The sequence below is a fragment of the Eubalaena glacialis genome, chromosome 8 (assembly GCF_028564815.1).
Source record: "Eubalaena glacialis isolate mEubGla1 chromosome 8, mEubGla1.1.hap2.+ XY, whole genome shotgun sequence".
Lineage (NCBI taxonomy): Eukaryota > Metazoa > Chordata > Mammalia > Artiodactyla > Balaenidae > Eubalaena > Eubalaena glacialis.
Genome location: NC_083723.1, coordinates 15,874,344 through 15,892,188, shown reverse-complemented (window position 1 = coordinate 15,892,188; position 17,845 = coordinate 15,874,344). Strand labels below are relative to the sequence as shown.

General features: G+C 39.2%; 1 protein-coding gene and 1 non-coding gene across 3 annotated transcripts in view; both read right to left on the bottom strand.

Annotated features, from left to right (window-relative positions):
- Nucleotides 1-17,562, bottom strand: part of NRCAM (neuronal cell adhesion molecule) — a 245,235-nt gene extending 227,673 nt beyond the window's left edge. For both annotated transcript variants that reach the window (XM_061197587.1, XM_061197588.1), the window contains exon 1: nt 17,532-17,562. The gene's annotated coding sequence lies outside the window, so the exon portion shown is untranslated. The remainder of the gene's footprint in view (nt 1-17,531) is intronic.
- Nucleotides 5,751-5,823, bottom strand: TRNAW-CCA (transfer RNA tryptophan (anticodon CCA)). Its single transcript has one exon. It is a non-coding gene; the product is annotated as a tRNA-Trp (tRNA).
- Nucleotides 17,563-17,845: the final 283 nt, after the last annotated feature.

Sequence of the window (17,845 nt, the reverse complement as noted above, 5' to 3'; positions counted from 1 at the left end):
CTACTGAGCCCACGTGCCTCAACTAGAGAGAGAAAACCTGCACACCATAACTAGAGAGAAGTGCCGTAACAAAGAGACTGTGTGCCACAACAGAAGATCCCACACGCCTCAACAAAGATCCCATGTGCCACAACCAAGACCCAACACAGCCAAAAACATAGGAAAATAAATAAATAAATAAATAATTTTTTTAAAAAAAAAGTAAGACTGAGGAGTTGCATTGAGACAAAATTTAAAAAAAAAAGGTTAAGAGGCATGAAGGGTAAAGATAAAGGAATAACATATATAATAGGAATTCCAGAAAGAGATAATATTGAGAATGAAGGAGAAATAATATGTAAAGATATGCCTAAGAGTTTTCCAGAATGTATATAATATACAAACTCCAAGATTCAGGAAGCAGAATAAATAACAAACAGGATTTTTTTTAAAAAGCACAAAAATAAATAAACTAAACATAGAATACAGTAAAACTTCAGAATTCCAAAGGCAAAGAGAGAATCTAAAGAGTAGTCAGACAAGTCAGCCAGCATGGTGAATGAAGAGAAGGGATGGTGAAAAAGGAAGAAGGAATAGAAAAGATAGGGGAAGAATATTATGGAAGAGAAGGGGGGAAAATGGGGGAAAAACAGCTGAAACCAAAACGGTGCTGATTAACAAGCACGGGGCAGGGTGAAAGCTGACAAAGCCTGAGGCCACTGCGAGGTAGGGGCTGCTCCTGAAATCTGACATTAAGCCTGAAAGACTAATGCGGTTCCAGATTGGTAGCATCCAGATTCCCGACAGAAAGAAATTAAACTCCTCCTTACTATAGGTCTCAGGATTCCCAGGTATGAAGTTCATTCTATTACAACCTCGTAAAGAACACCGCCAAACATAGAACAGCTACCACGAAGGAAAGCCAGCAGAACAACAGATCTAGATGCCCAAAGACGTCAAATATTATAATGATCAGATACTAATAAAAATTATCATATCTGAAGTGGTTTAAAAAATGTAAATGGTAATAAAACTCACAAAGGAATTTACAATGGAATATTACTCACCCTTAAAAAAGGAAAGAAATCCTGACATATGCTACAGCACGGATGAACCGTGACGCCATGACGCTACGTGAAATAAGCCAGACACAGAACGACAGATATTGTAGGATTTCATTTATCTAAGGTCCCTAGAGAAGTCAGGTTCATAGAGACAGAAAGTAGGACGGAGGCTGCCAGAGGCTGGGGGGTGGGGGAAATGGGGATGTTTAATGGGGACAGAGTTTCAGTTTTGCAAGATGAAAAGAGTTCTGGATTGGCTGCACAACAATGTGAACGTACTTAACCGAACTGTACACTTAAAAACGGTTAAGATGGTAAAAAAAAAAAAAAAAGTTTTAGTGTATTCTACCACAACTAAAAAAATTAAAACACAAAGGGTAAAATGTTATAAAGTTGACCAGACAGATTTACAAAATAACATGAAACTTCTGAAAATGAACAATAAAATCAACTAACTTAAAAAAGTTTAACTCAATACATGATAAACATCATGTAAGACACAGCTAAAAACAGTATTATTAAAAAGAAAATAGAGCTCAATAAATGATCCATATTATAGCACAGGCAAAAGAAAAATATGAAAGAGAGTTTAAGTCATAGAAAATAAAATGAGAAGGTTTAAGTAAGTCTAGTTAGAGTTTCAAAGGGGAGGAATGAAAGTGAGGGAATGTTCAAAGAACTAATAGCTGCACTTTTTCCAGATTTGATGGGAGACATGAATTCATTGACATAGAAACCACAATATATACTAAGAAGGATGAATAATAAGAAATACCACCTAGACATATTATAGCAAAACTACAGCTCTCCAAAGACAAGAGAATATCTTAAAAACAATCAAAGAGAAAAGGCATATCATCTACACAAAGCAAAAGTTAAATTGCCTACAGACTTTTCATCTTGTATACATTCTGGTTTAAGTATATATGCACACCAATACAACCATTTGGGAAAACAATTCTCTATTATCTACTGAAATCAAAGATGCTCATACATTACTACCCAGCAGGTAGACTCCTTAAAAAAACAAAAAGCGGAAGAATAACAGCAACAAATTTTGCAGGTGAGCATTGTGAGACATGTACAAGAATGTTCACAGCAGCACTGCTTATAATAACACGAAATTTAAAAACAACCCAAAGGGATAAAAAAGCGTGACATATAATACTACTGACACTGAAAAACATCACCTTGAAGCAATCTCACAAGCAATGTTATGTAAAAATTTGTATGAGATTGATTATATGAAGTTCAAAATATGTAAAGCTAAACAATGATGTAGGGTAACATTACCTCTGGGGGAAGGCAAGAGGTGTGATCAAGGAATAAAACACAAACAAAATGACAAGGTTAGATCATGTACAGTTTTTCTTTTCACCTTACATATATGTTATCTTCATTTAAAAAAATAATAATAGCTACCAGTTTACCTTATGAATAAGTACTGTTTTGTCCCCATTTTATATATGGGAAAACTGAGGCACAGAAAGATTAAGTGGCTTTCCCAAGGTTCCAAGCTAGCACATGGTACAGCCAAGACCAGAATCTAGGCAATCTGTTTCCATAGTAAACGGTCCTGAACACTGAGCTATTCTCCCTCTCTTTTGTATATGGGTAATATTCCATTCTAAGAATAAAAAGAATTGAAAAGGAGAAAAATGGTTGGCATTAACGCCCCAAGGACTAATGCCATTAAAAATGTTTTGCAAAAACCTAAATATGTTGTGTGTGCATCTACATATGTGTGTGAGTGTAACAAGAAACATGCATCAAAAAGTTAATAATCATTTTACCTGCCTTATTTTCTTTTCTTCACATTTTTCTTCATTTTCTAAATTATCTGCAGTGAATGTGTGTTACTTCTATATTCAGGGGGGGAAAATCAACATTATTTAAAAATACTCCTGCCCTTGGCTTTTTTAAAAAAAAAACCACATATCCTAAATCACGTGGTAAATTGCATAGGAAGTCTAATTACATCTTGCCTGGCAGATAACAGACAACTCTTGAGTGTTACTAGGTTCCAAAAAAAGGTCTTCCATTTTGTATCCGAAGGCAAAGAGTGTTTTAGATTTCAGCAAAAATTTTAAGAGGCTGGCACAGACTTGCTTCGGGCTGGTCTCAACATGCGCAGATTTATGTGGCTTTGGGGCAATGCCACCCCTATCCAAGGCAGAAAGGTACCCAGGAGGGGTCCTCTGTCCACAGCCACTAAGGTGAATAAGGAGAGACACAGGCGGAATTTGATGCGACGATCAAGAAACAGACTCACAATACAAAGAAATTAGCTGCCTGATTAGCAAGTTTAGAAAAACAGCCCTTAAAAGGGTGTGTGCGGGCTTCCCTGGTGGCACAGTGGTTGAGAATCTGCCTGCCAAGGCAGGGGACACGGGTTCGAGCCCTGGTCTGGGAAGATCCCACATGCCGCGGAGCGACTAGGCCCGTGAGCCACAATTGCTGAGCCTGCGCGTCTGGAGCCTGTGCTCCGCAACAAGAGAGGCCGCGATAGTGAGAGGCCCACGCACCGCGATGAAGAGTGGCCCCCACTTGCCGCAACTAGAGAAAGCCCTCGCACAGAAACGAAGACCCAACAGAGCCATAAATAAATAAATAAATAAATAAAATTAAAAAAAAAAAAAAAAGGTGTGTGCGTTTCCTGCTGACACTCAGGAAAGCATGGGAGGCTGCAAAGGGGGTGCATGAAAACTGCTAAGTGTGTGGTGCTGAGCCCACAAGGTCACCTAACAGTTGCATCTGTTTTGTTTCCCAGAGGAAAGGGGGAAGGAACGCATTTCTGCAAAGCAGAGCTTTCTTGAAAGTGGGGAAAAAACTCTCTACAGACAGAAAATGGTAGAGTTGTTATCCAGTAAACAAAGCACTAACTAAAAGGGCAATCCATGGAAATACTGGGTCAATCCCCTGGCATCTAAGGGCCAGCCCCAAGCCTCAGATTTGTTTTGTTTTTTTTTAATTGGGGTATAGGTGCTTTACAATGTTGTGTCGTGTTAGTTTCTGCTGTACAACAAAGTTAATCAGCTTTATGTATACATATATCCCCTCCCTCTTGGACATCCCTCCCACCCACCCCCATCCCACCCATCTAGGTCACCACAGAGCACCGAGCTGAGCTCCCTGCGCTATACAGCAGGTTCCCACTAGCTGTCTGTTTTACACAAGGCAGTGCACATACGTCAATCCCAATCTCCTGAGTCATCCCACCCCCTCCTCCACCATGTCCACACGTCTGTTCCCTACATCTACGTCTCTATTCCTGCCCTTCAAATAGGTTCATCTGTACCATTTTTCTAGAGTCCACATATATGCTTTAATATATTATATCTTTCTCTTTCTGACTTACTTCACTCTGTATGACAGTCTCTAGGTTCATCCACGTCTCTCTACAAATGACCCAATTTCATTCTTTTTCTGGCTGAGTAATATTCCATTTTAAGTGAGGGTGGCAACAGCAGGCTCCCCCTTCCAGTAGCCCAGGCATAGTAACACTGTTATTAACAACTTAATACACCAAAATAAAAAACATACCGACTTTCTAAAGGTAATAACTCCAAAGCTGCCCACTATCAGTTTCTACAGAACAACCAGAAGAGCGCCGTGGAACACACACGTTTCATAATCTGTCATCCCCCCTCCTCGGGTTACTAGCTTTGTGGATTGGAGCAAATCACTCACTTTTTCTTAGCTTTGGTTCCAGGCTTGTAAGATGGATATAGTAACACCTGTCTCACAGAGCCCTAGTGAAGACAAGGTGAGACAGTGGATACATTGCCTAGCACAGCGCTCCTGCAAATGCTCTGGAAATACTCTTTCCACTCCTGTCCCGTTTACTCACCCGCTGAGGCACAAGCTACACCGCACACACACACACACACACACACACACACACACACACAACCTGTGCCTCCTCAGAATGATGTAGCCTAGGAAAACAGCCTTCAAAAGTCACTCCTGTCTGGCTCACGATCTCCAAAATAAAGATGAACAACTCAGGTGTATTAAAGTGAGTAGTGGTAGCTATCTTTTGCTTCAGATTTCACTTAAAAGTTACAAATTACAAAATAGTAGCTGGAAAGGGAAACTGCTAATGAATATTTATGAAGTCTGCTAACCAGAAACAAAGACAAAAGCTGCCTTTTCTTGTCACATAAAAGTGAAAACAAACAAGACATGGAGGAGGCAGCTGGGGGGCCCAAAATGAAACTTTCATTTCAGGGACTAAGACGGGAATTAGAAGTCTGATAAAGTATATAGTTGGGACAGGGGATACACAACCCCTAAGAATTCTAATGAACACAATCCGCAGGGACTCGAATGGAATTCCATCTTGAACATCCAAGGGCAGTCATTTGGCTAAGGGTGAATAGATCTAACTCTTGGCTTCCCAGCCAAAGAAGACTGAAAAACTTAACTAAAAATTAAGAACAAGAGGTTGAGAAATGTTTCTTTTTAATGAAGTACAGTCTCATACTTCATCAACTTCAGTTTTTGCCAAAGACAACCAACCATAAGTCATCCTTGGGCCAATAACCTGGTGAAATATAGTGAATAAAGACTGAAGTGTCTTGGTTACTTTATGCTGGGTATGTGTGCTTGGTTTTTACCTCTTTTTTTTTTTTTTTAATATTTATTTGGCTGTGCCGGGTCTTAGTTGCGGCAGGCGGGATCTTAGTTGCACCATGCAGGATCTAGTTCCCTGACCAGGGGTCGAACCCGGGTCCCCTGCATTGGAAGCACGGAGTCTTAACCACTGGACCACCAGGGAAGTCCCTGGTTTTTACTTCTGAGTTTCACTGAAGACTGAGCGGGGCAACTGAATTTCTTATTCTGAAAAATGAACATCATCATGATACATCACCAAGAGACAGAACTTGGAAGTAAGTACATATGGTTTAAGAACAGGCCAAAAAAAAAAAAAAAAAAACTTTTGAAGGGCACAAGCTAGGCTGGGGTAAAGGAAAGCTTTTCTTTCCATGTAAGTTTGAAGTTTTAAAACTGGACTACAGTGTATGAAACTTATAAAAAACCTGAAAGTAACTAAAAATCTATCAGATCTGCTCGAGATCTCTTCAAAGAAAAGGGAGATTTGACAGAAGAGATTTGATGGCAGCAATAGGAATAAAAATTTTAAAACCCTTTTCATGTTTGTACCTCAGAGGCTTATTAAACTGTTCTTATATTACAGTACTTCTTCCACTTTAAAGTATGTATGAAACCCTGGGCATCTTGTTAACATGTAGATTCTGATAAAGCAGGTCTGGGGTGAGGCCTGAGCTTCTGCATTTTTAACAAGCTCCCAGGTGATGCCCACACAGCTGGTCTGTAGATAACACTTTCAGTAACAGTTTAGTAAAGCACTAAAATAGAAGCCAGAAGATTTGAGTTTCAGTGCCTACTATCAGCTTAACACATTAAGATGTGAGGGCATGGCCCCGAGCTCAGTTTTCTTGTTTGATAGATAATAGCTTACCTTGATACCTTATGGGTCATTGTGAAGTTCAAATTAAAGAACATGCAAAAGCACTTTGTGAAGTGCAAAGAACAAAGAATAGCAGTATTATTACAGTTATTAAAAAGATCATAAAGGATAAATAACTTGCTGATGAACGCAAAGTGAGAGGCAGAATTAGGCTTAAAACCTATACCATCTGGTCTTAAAGTTCTTTGAGCTTTAATGTGTTGCAACTTAAGGTAAGTTTTATTTCCATCCATGTTGCTGAAATTTATTTCCAGAATACATTTCCCTTCTTATCTTAATGCATATATTACATTGAAAATTTACATGTGGGGATGATCCCAGCATGCCTATTTCCCCAGGTGAGTGGTGGTCACACTGACTGCTGTACTGTTCCCCGATGCCCCAGGAGGCGAAAATAACACTATGCACACACAGTCTACATAACACCATTGTCAAACTGGGTAAAATGTAAGGTAGACTAGTATAAATGCCCACCCGTGCAAGAGAATTTCGACATGGTCCTGATTACTATGGGCTGGAGTAATCGAGGAAGGCTTTGTGGAGGAGGTGTGCTCAAAAGGAACAGAATGGCTTGGGTAGCTTAGAAGAAGGGCAAAGATAATGCTGAGCAAAATCAGACAGGAGCTCGATTTCATGGGCTGCTTGTGAGAGCACACACAGTCTCAGGCTCTGTATTCGATAACCAGATCAAGATAATCTTGTGTGTGAAATTGACATGCACACACTGCTATATATAAAATAGATAACCAGGGACTTCCCTGGTGGTCCAGTGGTAAAGAATCCGCCTACCAGTGCAGGGCACGTGGGTTCAATCCCTAGTTGGGGAACAAAGATCCCACATGCCAGGGTCAACAAAGCCTGCGTGCCACAACTACAGAGTTTGCGTGCCTCAACTAGAGAGCCTGCATGCCACAAACTACAGAGCCCACGTACCCTGTAGCCTCTGTGCCACAACTAGAGACAGAAAGACCCGCACGCCACAACTAGAGAAGCCCACACGCCGCAACGAAAGATCCCGCATGCCTCAACGAAGATCCCACCTGCCGCAACTAAGACCCGACTCAGCCAAATAAATAAATAAATAAATAATGAGTTAAACATCGAATTCAAAAAAAGTACGATAGAAATGTGAGGCAATATAAAAAAAAAAATAGATAACCAACAAGGACCTACTGTATAGCACAGGGAACTCTGCTCAATATTATGTAACAACCTAAATGGGAAAAGAATTTGAAAAAGGATAGATACATGCATATGTATAACTGGATCACTTTGCTGTACACCTGAAATTAACACAACATTGTTAAAAACTATACTTCAATATAAAGTAAAAAGTTAAAAACAAATTTTAAAAAATAAAATAAAATATTAAAACATAAATTATAAAGCTTATTTCACAGAGGCCATATGTCCCCAGATAATGAAACATTCTATCTCTTGAAGTAGCAAAATAAAAGTAACACCTGCTAATAATAGAAAAAAGTATCAGCCATAGTTACACCACCTTTAAAGGGTCAATGTTAACATTTTGGTGCATTTACATCCAGTCTTTTTTGATGCGTATATATTGTATATTTGCATAGAGTGTATATATACATACATATATATATATGAAAAAATGAAACTGGAATCATATTGTTTGTATAGCTTTGTACTCTGTTCTTCTAAATTAACTTGTTAATAAAATTTTCCAGAATTCAAAAAAAAAAAAATCTTTTTTTTAAGTGTTTTTTTTTTGTTTTTGGGGTTTTTAAAATTTATTTTTGGCTGTGTTGGGTCTTCGTTGCTGTGTGCAGGCTTTCTCTAGTTGCAGCGAGCGGGGGCTACTCTTCGTTGCGCTGCACGGGCTTCTCACTGCGGTGGCTTCTCTTGTTGCAGAGCACAGGCTCTAGGCATGCAGGCTTCAGTAGTTGCAGCACGTGGGCTCAGTAGTTGTGGCACAGGGGCCCTAGAACATAGGCTCAGTAGTTGTGGCGCACGGGCTTAGTTGCTCTGCGGCATGTGGGATCTTCCCGGACTAGGGCTCGAACCCGTGTCCCCTGCATTGGCAGGCGGATTCTTAACTACTGTGCCACCAGGGAAGTCCCAAAAAAAGATAATCTTATATTAGAACACCGAGGCCATCTCCACTGCCGCGGCAGGGAGGGAGGCCAGGAATACCAGGCTAAAGGTTGCGTATGTTCTCCGTCATGAGACAGAGGGCCATTTGAAGAGTTTCAATAAGGCAGTAAAAGAAGGAATGAAATTGGGTATTTCAGTGGGATATGCTGGGAAGAGTACTGAAGACATGGGATCAGTAGGAATACCAGCAATTCCATTGCTGGAAGCTCATGTTTCCAGCAATGGATGCATTTAATCAAGTGAAATCTTAAACAGAACCTCTATCTACCTGTGTATGCTAAAAAAATTAAAATAACCAATGAATTAAAGCAGAGTTGCTATACACATATTGTTGGCTGTCACTAGCAGAGTTAGAAACCATTATTTGGTCAGTCTTACTTAATTTGTAACCTCTAACTTCCTACTGGAGTACAATGCAAATCCCAGACATCATATAATTTTACCTATAAATTCTTCACCCAAGAATCTTTCACAGATAAGAATGCAGCACCATTACTGCTATTAGCAAAATCATATAATCATAATCCTTATATTGACAGCTAAATAATATTCACTTTGTTCAAATTTCCCCAAATATCTCACAAATATTTGATGTTTCAGACTTTTTTTCTGTTCCCTTTATCAGTGGAATTTTAGATTAAAAATTATTTAAAACAAGACTGCTTTTCACGTGCTTGTGCATATTTTAAAAAATAAATAAATAAAGCAGAACTGCTTTAGGTCAAGGTGTGATGGGGCCCCCAGGTTGAACCCTCAGAGGTTGAACCCTTAGGTCTGCTGGGTTTCTTTTGAGAGAAGATACCATAGTGTGATGAGAATCTAAAATAGGATGCCGCGATCAGAGATCCAAAGGGAATCCATGCAGACATAGTTCTATGAGAGAAGAACAGACCACTTTTGGCTGTGATGGAGGCACAGCCAGGCATTTTGGCCTGAAGTCCTGGGCTCCTTCTCCCACCTCATTCTGTCTCTGCCTGTGACTATTTGACAAGACATGCCAAGGAGAAAATGCAAAATCCAATATACTTACTAGTAATTGAGAAACATCTTAGTGGCTTCCTCTTATCTTTCGACTCTGAGGCCTTAAAAGAACATTAAAAACCTAGTCTCCTATCTTTAATCTTATCTCTAAGCCATGAATTGATTGAAAAAGATGTTCTCCAAAGTTCCACACTTCTTGCTGGGGTTCTAAAGCCCTTCAGAGTGATTTAATACTCATGAGTGCTCATTTTAACAATGTCATCCCAAGATCTGAGTCTCAAAAGAACTTACATTGGATATAGATAAATGGCCCAGGATGGTAGGCTTTAGTTGATTTTTATATAGAATATAAAGAGATGACATACAATAAGATTGAAAATTGTGATAATACCTGTCAGATTTTTAAATGGACAGAAAGACACCTAGTCAATGAAAAAGATTTACTAAATTATCAGAGAACCACATACGAGGTGCCTATGAACATTTTCAAAGATACCATAAGAAATTCAGTTAAAAAGAAAATGAAAGTGGTCAAATAGTAGTTATCTTCCATTTGCAAAACAGAACATCTGTGTCTGAGTTTCTAGGAAGCATCATTTCTGAAATCTGAAATCAGAGAATCACAGAGTTCAGAGTTCTCCATAAATTCTCTGGGAAGCATCTCAGTGATTCGGGACTGAATGTTGTCTTGTCTTTTTTTTGAAGATTTTTAAAAATATATATTTTACAAGCCCCTTCCTGTATTTTATTGTCCAAGAACAGAGGAATTCCCTTAATACAAACCCAACTATCTTCCTCCTTTAATTTATGTCCATTTTCTCTTGTTCTGTCCTCTGTGAACATAGACATAACACATCCAATATTCTCCTCATAAAAGACTTCCACTTACTTGAAGCTAGAAGGCAAGTTACCCGTCAATCTTCCAATCTTAATTCCAGAGCCTTTCATTTTTTTCCCATAGGACTTTCTATTCATGTCTTTAATGACTTTAGGTTCCCTTTAGAACCCTGCCCAGTTTCTTCATGTACTCAATAAAAGAAAACTAACAATGAGGAAGAATTATTTAAATGTGCAGGTGATGCATCTTTTATTAACTTGATCCTCTACTAAAATAAATACTGTCATAAAAATGACATTAAAATACATTCTGTATTGTAATCAATTGGTCGGAACTAGTGCATTATTTATGGATTATCTGTAGGTAATTACAACAAAAGCTATAATTTATGGAGAGCTTCCTGTGTGCCAGGCACTGAATACTTGCTATCAAATCCTGGCAACAACTCTAAGAGGTTGGTATTGTTATCCCCATTTTTCACAGGGATGGTGTGGGCTAGATTGCCAGAGATCTTGATTATGATTCTAACGCCAGTGCCTTTTCACAGTGGTCTAAAGATACATGATCACACACTCACACACGTATGCAGGGCCTGGTCCAGGTACGGAGGCTGCTGCAGGTCAGGCTTCCTTGAACCAAACTCTGAGATGAGAATTTACATGTGGGAATTTCACTGGTGAGGGCTCCTGGGCTTATAGGCGAGAGTGAACAAAGCATATGAGGCACTGGGAGAAGCTCGACTGTAGTGCGGTCACAACAAAAGCCCCGGCTGATCGTACAGGCCCTACAGCCTTGTCCTGAATTGGGGCAAGAACCTTTGTGTCCCCAAATTGACCAGCCATTGAATGTACGCTGCTGCCCTGGAGCAGGGAGTAGAATCTTGAGTGAGGCAGCTCTCTTTAGCTAACAGCTAAGGGCAGCCACCAAGGAGGGACCCAGCTGTGAGCTCTCAGCAGTCAGGATTCCCAGAAGCTGGGGAAAGAGTACCTCAGTCCCAAAAGGGGCAGGGGATCTGGGTGACACATCACAGCTCTACTACAGTGACTCTATTTTTGGATCCCCAACTTAGGATATGGTTCTGGGTACCTGTCTACGGGTTGGTTGTTACAGAAATTATGTAGCTTTAATGTCAAAGAAATCAAACAAATAAGGCAGAGGTGGGAAAAAGACTACAAATACTGCTTTGGTTTATGCGTAGGAAATGAAAAATATCTATCTCTTGCCATTCTGTCGCTTTCTTCACCTTTTTCTGTCTCTGTTCCTTCGCTGTGTCACATTCTCTGTGTGATACACATACACTAATATGATGACTGGAAACTTTGATAGCGAAGAGGGGAAACAAAAGAGGAGAGAGAATAATTTGAAATATTGGTAACAGATAATTATTACCAATAGTGGTAAGTGGATATCATCATTCTTGAATAGTTCTGTCAACGATAATACACATGTCCTCTGAAGGAAGATGTTACAAAGGATGCATAAACCCTATTAGTCGTTCTGCATCCTCAATAATGTTTTTATCCATAATCTTTCCTCATAGATTTTATTTTCTAAACCATATTAAAAAGACATAATTGCCTCAGGATGGTTCTTGCCTAAAAAAAAAAAAAATACAACTACTTATACTACTGATCATTGAAGAGGAAGTTCTATTTCATTTTCCATTTTATAATGAGAACCATCAAAAATGTTTTTAAAGTTTAAAATCAAAATTATGCATTATTTATTGTTCTCTATCCATTATGGAAAAGCTTTTTAAAAGCTAGAAAGCCAACAACTAGCTGGAATGTCTTATTAGGACATGAATTTGAAACAGATCCCCGGGGGATAACGAATCCAGCTTATATTACAGGAAAATGTGAAGAGTATAAATTCATATTATGCTGCCTTGCTATTCTATTAACGAATGCAAAAATAAATTCTCTAGTCATTTTAACATGAGCAGCAAGATATTAGCGCAGAAGCCAGAGTTCAAAAAGTTAATAATAAATCTGAATCAAGAGTAATTTCGAAAGGACTCAAACGACAAAAGGCAGTGGAGAGTGAAAATTCAAATGCAGCAGGACATTATCTGATTAGAAATCCACTGTCATTGTCCTCCATCAAAATGGCCCACAAATTGCTGATGTCTGTGACCTCTACAGTGGGACTGAATTTGGATCCAAAAGCTGGTGGCTCAGCATTTCCTGTCCCCTCTCATTTCAAAATCCCACACTACAAAAGGGCATAGGGTAACACGTTTTACTGCTAAGTATGATTTGAGCCTGTTGGAAGACTGCCCATTCAAAAGTGTCACCCTGGCAACTCACCGATGGCTTTTACCCTCAAAGAGTTTGCCCTAAGCAACCCCCTCCAGCAGAATTCTGTACTCTACCCACAGGGTAGAAGGAAGGCAGTCTTGAATATTTCAAACTCTAAGTACTTTTAAGTGGCAACTCCAAAGCTCACATAAGCGCTATCCATTGCTTTGCTGGCATAATGGTACATGAAATACTCATTCTGGAATCTGAGCAGGAAGCAGCCACCCAGTACTGTTGTCCACAGTAAGATCAGCTCCCACTAAGCCAAACAATGGTGGTGAAAGCTGACCTGCCCTTTCCCAGCCATCACACCATCTTCTGTTCACTGTCTACAGAAGCTTCCACACCTGTCCATCTCTGTTCATGTCGTCATTCTGCTCAAGGTGGCCAAGCTATGCAGAGGGCAAACATGTCAAGACAATGTCTCCCCATGGCTCTCACCCGTTACCAAGTGAAGGGTGATTTACCTGTTTCCCATCCACGATATATTGTCTCCACTCCTAGTTCCATAAACACAAACTGCCAAGGGTCTCCTGTTTTGAAAACATCATATTAGTCTGTGCCTATCCCACAAAGACTATGAGTGAGACAGGAAGGCAGAAAAAGAGACAGACCAAAATGGGGAGACATATTTTTTGGGCTCTGCACATAAGCAACTGGAAACTCCTTTTGTGACTGGCAGCTCTCAGGAGAGTGAATCAGGTTGTGTACCCGCACCCTGATGATTTACAGCCCACTGGTTTCAAGGCAATGACTGACCATTCTGTGAATTTCAGAGAACAATTCATTGTCCTTCAGACCACCTACAACTTGCACTCATGTGACGTCATTCTAAGATACACCAACTCAGCATTTCCATGAATTCATTTTCTATACATGAAATTCACAGGGTCTTGCGATGTCTTTGACCCAAACTGAAATAGCTTCTGCTTAAAAGTGTTGTCTTTAAAATACGTGAGGAGTGCCTTTTTTAATGTATGAACGTTATCTTTTATTTAAAAAGGGGAAATAAAACTGGAAAAAAAATAGGATGTTTCAGAAAACTGGGTTGTGTGGCCAGTGTTTGCCGTGTTAGTGAATGTGCCTAACACATCGGTACTGAAAGTACCTACTTGGAAAAAATTGACTTGATAATGAATTGAGATGATAGTCCTTTTTTAATTGGAATTTAAACATAGGTGATTTTGATTCTCTTTCAATCCTTCCTTTTAGCGGTGGAACCAGTACAGAGAAATAAAGGACGCCAAAAAACAAAATCCGTGCTAAAAAAATTTTAGGTACAAAAATAAAAAATAATAAAACCTTAACCAGAGCCTAAAGCAGTAAAGCAAAATCTGTTGAACACAGAGTGATTAACCAAAGCATATGCCATCAGTGTGAACTGATATACTTAATTCAATTTCCTATTTTAAGACACACAGATAATGTCACGGTTCAATAAAGATTTGGAATAAGAGGGAAAAAACGGAAGTGGAAAGGACAGAATGAGTTTCAAGAGACCAGGACGCCGCCTCCAGCTGTCAACACTGAGCGAGTTACTTAATTTTGCTTCAAATTAATTCTCTTGTGTATAAAAATGGAAGTGACATTAACTGATCTTGAAAGTTTCTGGAAGGATGGTAGAGAAGTGAACTAGAAAGAGGAAAAAGGGGGCATTTTGTAATTTTCCAGCAGGTCTTAAGGAGAAAAAAAAAATCAGTCAATTAATTAAGGCCATGGTAATCAAATAAAATTCACTCAAAATAGTACTATTGTAAGTATTATTTGGATTTAAAATTTTTACCCATGACATTCCCTCAAAGAAGGCTCTGAGTATTGTTATTTCAAAAGTCTAACTCGGATAGACTTGACCTCAAACAGTGCAGCCTCTGTTACAACAGTCTTCCTTAATGACATTCTGGGTTGATGCCGGGAAGACCCAAAGGCTGGGACCCTGGCACCACGCCTCTGAAGAATGCAAGAAAGTTCCCGCTCAGTCTCCCATAAGCAATGCTCAGATCCTGGGCAGAGCAATGAACGTGAGGAATTGACAAGAAACCTCGATTTATACAGAAAACGAACTAAACTTTGGAAAGCAAAGCACTTTTCTTAAATAATTTCTATAACCACTGTGAATTAAAATGGAGAATGGCACTCGTTTGTAACTCTCCTACATTTTAGAGTTTACAAGGTTTTTCAAATACTGGTTGAAATTTCCTTTCATCAAACTCAAAAGGTCACAACGTTTGTCATGAGGAAAAATCCTAATTTATCATGCCAAGAAAATAAGGCCAACAAGTACAGATACAAATGAAACGATAGGTAATGGCAAAATAAAATGAAACGTGAGAACGTGGTGAGTTGTGTGTGTGTGTGTGTGTGCGTGTGTGTGTGTGCGTGTGTGTGTTTTTGGCCGTGCCACGCAACCTGTGGGATTCTTAGTTCCCTGACCGGAGATCGAACCCATGTCTCCTGCAGTGGAAGCATGGAGTCTTCACCACTGGACCACCAGGGAATTCCTGTGAGTTGTGTTTTAAGTGTCAGAATGAGTAATAGTGAGGGCTTAAGTACAAAATCAAATTCATATTTTTAAAAAGATTTTTAACTATTGTCTGTAACTCCCAAATCAATGTTGCTAGCCCTGAACCCTCCCCTAACCACCATACTTAAACTTCCAACTGCCTGGTGGATATTTCAACCTATCTTTGAAATATGTATGTCCCAAATATACCTCAAAGTCCTCTCCTCTCCAACAGTAAGTCCGCTTCCCTCCTAATCCCCTTGATGACCCAAGCCACCCAAGTCAGAAACCTGACAATCCCAAGTCCTAACATGTTCTTGCTTCCAATGCCCAAACTATCACCAAATCCAGAATATTCTAGTTCTTTCAAATTTCACTCTCTCTATTCCTCACTGCTTCTACTCTAATTCTAGCCCTTCCATCTCTTCCCCAGATCATTACAAAACGAATCTTCCTTCCTTCAATCTTGCTCACCTGCAACTCTTTGTCTATACTTTCTCCAGGGTAACACACCTAAAACGCCAATGACCGCCAGCTTCAAACCCCTCAGAGGAAAAGGGAACCCTCTTACACTGTTGGTGGGAATGTAAATTGGTGCAGCCACTATGTAAAACAGTATGGTGTTCCTTAAAAAACTAAAAATACAATTACCATATGATCCAGCAATCCCACTCCTCACATATACCCAGAGAAAACCATACTTCAAAAGATACATGCACCCCAATGTTCATTGCAGCACTATTTACAATAGCCAGGACATGGAAGCAACCAAAATGTCCATCGACAGATGAATGAATAAAGAAGATGTGGTATATATATACAAGGGAATACTACTCAGCCATATAAAAGAATGAAATAATGCCATTTGCAACAACATGGATGGACCTAGAGGTTATCATACTAAGTGAACTCAGACAAAGAAAGACAAATATCATACGATACCTCTTATTTGTGGAATGTAAAAAAAAGATACAAATGAATTTATTTACAAAACAGAAACAGACTCACGCACATAGAAAACAATCTCATGGTTACCAAAGGGGAAAGGTGGGTGGGGAGGGATAAATTAGGAGTTTGGGAATTATCAGATACACACTACTATATATAAAACAGGTAAACAACAAGGTCCTAGTGTATAGCACAGGGAACTATATTCAATATCCTATAATAAACTATAATGGAAAAGAATCTGAAAAAGAATATATCACTTTGCTGATATATATCACCAGAAACTAATACAACATTGTAAATCAACCATACCTCGATTTTTAAAAAACCCCTCAGTGCTTACACTTACACACACACACACACACACCCACCACCCATACCTGTGGTTCAACAATGCTGAAAACGTATTACTTCCACATGTGGGTTTCACACACCTATCCCACCGCCCCTGCCTGCAATGCCCTCCTCGACCCCATCCTGCTCTTTACCAGACTAACTCCTATTCATCTTTCAAGGGCCATTTCAGGGGTCACCTTCTCTAGGAAGCCTGCTTTTACACACACAATCTTCCACCCCAGGCTGCATTTGATGCCTTTTCCATTTCCATTCCTTACTGTACTCTCGATATATTTATATCATATTGGAGTTGGTCATATTTATTTATGCATTTATCTTTGCAATTTACAGATATTCCTTGAAGGGTAGGACTTATCACCTTTGCTTTTTGAGATCCTAGCAAAGTTTACTGAATCGAAATAAAAATGAACCAAACTATAGAGGAAAACAGATTGGAGCATATGCGGGTATTTTGGAGGATTATAAATGTTCGGAAATAGTAATTGGTTTTCTTACTTATGCAAATAATACATCATGGTTTACAAAGTGCTTTCACATAAGTTATATTGTTTGATTCTTAAAACAATCCTAGAAGGCAGGGTAAGGCAGAAATGAAGGCTGAGGGAGACCCTAAATGCATAAGAAATTTCTCTGGGAAAAGAAACATTACTAATTTTTTTAAGGGGTGTGTGTGTGTGTGTGTGTGTGTGTGTGTTCAAGTAGGTCTTCATAGATCTTCATTTCACAGCTCCAAACTTTAAATAAATTAGTGTTCGGTCAAAATAGCCAATTGATTTCCTTCATCACTACTAAAAAAAAAGATCTCCTGAAAAAGAAAAACTCTCAATTCTTTACCAAGAATTATCAATAACCTATTCCCTTATTCACTCTTTTCCAAGAAGCAGATCTCGGAAGACAGAACAGTTCATTTAGACTTCTAAAGACAAAGAGAAAACTGTTCCACTCTTACCTTCAGAAGATCCACTGGGCCAGGAATCTCCTGAAAGTTTCCCTGATTTTGGAAGCTGTCCTTTTCCCAGGATGCCAATTCCTGACAGCAGCTTTGGTCAAAGTCTTCAGCAAACAGGTGTGGAATATCACAAAGATTTCTGAAAAGGAAAAAAACAGAACAGTGTAAACTGTTTTGGGTTAGCTAATTCTATTAAGCTGAGATTTCGTTCAACTATCCTACTAAAACTGACAAGGGGAACTTAATACGTATTAAATTCCATGATGAATTTTAACCAAACCTTACTGTAGTTACAGACATCAATGTCTAAGAAA